The 2,933-nt window shown below is 32.8% G+C and overlaps 1 protein-coding gene across 1 annotated transcript in view; it reads right to left on the bottom strand.

Annotated features, from left to right (window-relative positions):
- The window catches only part of EXOC2 (exocyst complex component 2), a 121,578-nt gene that overhangs the window by 83,582 nt on the left and 35,063 nt on the right, over nucleotides 1-2,933 (bottom strand). The window lies entirely within an intron of this gene.

Here is a 2,933-nt window from a genome sequence, read left to right as displayed (position 1 = left end):
CAAATGCTTAACTTTGCTGCAGATATTTTATAGTTTGCTTTGGCTCCAGAGCTACATTTTACAACTAAATTATGCACCTCCAGGATATGGAAAAAATCATAGAAAGTTTTCTTTTTAGAAAAGTATAATTTCATTATGTTAATTAATGTCATAGCTTTAAGAGGTATCACTGGGTTTTGCAAACAATTTTTTTGTGTTTTCAAATTAAGTCTTAAAAATTATTAACAATATTTGATATTTGAGTCACTTAAAAGTACCAATGATTAAGTCAAAGACAATGGCATGACTGAAAAAAGTCTAACTAGTTGGTCACTGTAACAGAACGAATACAAATTGTCTTCACATTGCATTACAAGTCTTACTGGCTTCATTGCATACAGGATCAAGCCTTGGTCAGCAATTTCATGCAATTAAGTTTCTATACTATCTGTGAATATTCTTCAATAAATACATTAAATATAGCCTTAAAACCTTTCCTATCCAGACTAAAAAGCATTCTGTTTTGTAATAAGGATATTTTCCTAACACAGAATAACAGAATTTCATTTATAGTAGGGAAGATTTACATCGCATGTGAATATTTGCATTTTTCAACTCGTGACTTATTTTTAATTAACCAAAAAGAAAAGTGGAACTGTTTTAGCCTTTTTGATCGTTGTGTGTAGAAGTTTCTACATTATCTGGTCTAGTGACTATACTTTAAGCAAAGATGAAAAAAAATTACATCAGTCTCGCTGGGTGGCTTGCATGCCATTTTCTCTAGTCAACACTGTGGGTGGCCTGCTCATGTTAAAAGTAGTCTTTGTAAAATAATTGTTATATCTAAATAATGTTTAAACTTTGTTGAAATTTTGAAGCCTGGATGTAAAAAAAGTTTTGTCAGGATAGCTATTTCTACTGCATATTATTTAGCATAGAATACTTTAATCCATTAAGGAGAAATACACAATGAAAACAGCTAGCTGGACATTTAAATACAGACCACTGATAAAGCATGATTTTTCTCTTGAGGTTACAATAAATTCTTGTTTTGTAAATCCTTCTAGTGAGTAACATTTGTTTTGTTGGAATTCATATGTTTCTTGTCCATTCTTTTAACAGCCAAGAAGCAATGTACCATATCTGGGAATTAAAGTTATAGTCACAAAGCATTCTTTTTAATATAATACAAATTAAAAACATTTTAATTTATTACAAATAAATTACAAAAGGTAATTGACAACTGCAGGAATAGCACAGTGATTTCCATCTTCAGTTTAAAACTACGTGCCTTCATCTCTTTATGAATTAATTTGCTGTAGAAATCCTCAATTCAAGTAAATGATTTTACTTTTTTCTATGGTCACTTTTTCTGTTTTACATAGAAATTGAAATATATCAAATTACTAATTAGTGTCTTAATGAAATTCAATACTTCATGCAAAACAGGTCTCTTTTTAGACTTACAAAAAATATTATAAAATGTCTTCCCTCCTCACCCCTCCAAATCCTTTCTACATTAACAGTCTTTATCTGTTGATTACTGATGAATAATCTAAACCTAAATAATAAAGTCCATGGATAAAGATTCAGGTCCTATACTGACTAACTATATTTTCAAAATAGATGATTCATCTACTGTGTGCAAATTTTTTACTTCAAAATAAAGCTCTAGTTATCCAACAGCTGTCTTTCATAGAGCCGGACAAAAACACCACCTAATGGAATTTGATTGACCTCCGTTAAGATACAATTCTTCGTGAAATTCATTATAGCACACCATATGTTTTTATAAATATGTATTCAATAGCTTGTTTAGCAATTAAATTTAGCAAAAACTCCAAACATTTATAATTCCACCTATAACACCAGATTGTGCTTCTGCTATCCCATGCCATTTCAATCCAATAATTTGGCACACTCTTAACATACATTCAGATGCTGCAGAAAACACCTTTATTCTTAGGAGTTTGTAATCAAGCTCACAACACCAATTGTCTCTCAAAATATGCACCTACAATCCGTAAAATGTAAAATTCGACTAAAGATTTGAAGCCATTTTTGAAAGCAGGCCCTGTTACTCATGGATTATGGAAGCTTTTCAATGGTCAGACAAGAAACAAAGCTTTGATCCTAAACTACTTTGCATAATATTATTTACTCTTTTAAAATCCTTGTATTCCTACTCCCCTGCCTCCCACCCATCATGACTTGCAAAGCATCGGGAGGAAAAGCAGCCAATTCTTTTCACAGCAGAGCCAAACTTAATACCACTCTGAAGTGCCTGGCACAAGTTCCTCCACAGATCCAGCTTGAAAAAGACAGCCTGCATTATCTGCATACAGATTTCAGCCACCATTTATCAAATGAGACAGCGATTATATATTATAGGTCAATTTGTCTCATATTAGTGCATGTAGGAAAATGTCACAGACCTAAATTTTTTACTTTTTTATTTAAAATCTGTCACACAGTTTTGTCAAAAGCAAAGTGTTCTCCAAGGAATCTGTGCTTGGTGCATGACATGGCATAAATACTGAGCATGGAGGACTGCACCGGCAAATTTCAGAAAACGCTTTTTTCTCCTACCCTATATGTAACAAATATTCTGCACACATAGACACACATTATAGTCTTTATATAGTGTGTCTGAGGTTTTTTTGTGGGCTTTTTTGGTTGGGGTTTTTTGGTGATTTTTGTTTTGGGGTTTTTTTTTGCATTCCAGGCAACAAGATGGGGAAGTAACAATGTTCAAACTACACCTTTATTGTGAGCATTAACGAATCTCTACTGAAAGGAGCTAGAGCTGTTCACAAAACCCCCTGCTTTCTTTGTGCTCCCCACACAAACACACATACAGTCACTGCTTTCTTCATACAAGAGAAGAAAAACAGTGAACTTCCATGTCACTTTCTTGATTTCATAAAACACACTCAGATTTTCCAACACTGAGT

This window comes from Pygoscelis adeliae, unplaced genomic scaffold (genome assembly GCF_000699105.1).
Source record: "Pygoscelis adeliae isolate BGI_AS28 unplaced genomic scaffold, ASM69910v1 Scaffold186, whole genome shotgun sequence".
Classification (NCBI taxonomy): Eukaryota; Metazoa; Chordata; class Aves; order Sphenisciformes; family Spheniscidae; genus Pygoscelis; species Pygoscelis adeliae.
Note: the sequence above shows the minus strand (reverse complement) of the source record. Positions and strands in the feature narration are given on the sequence as shown.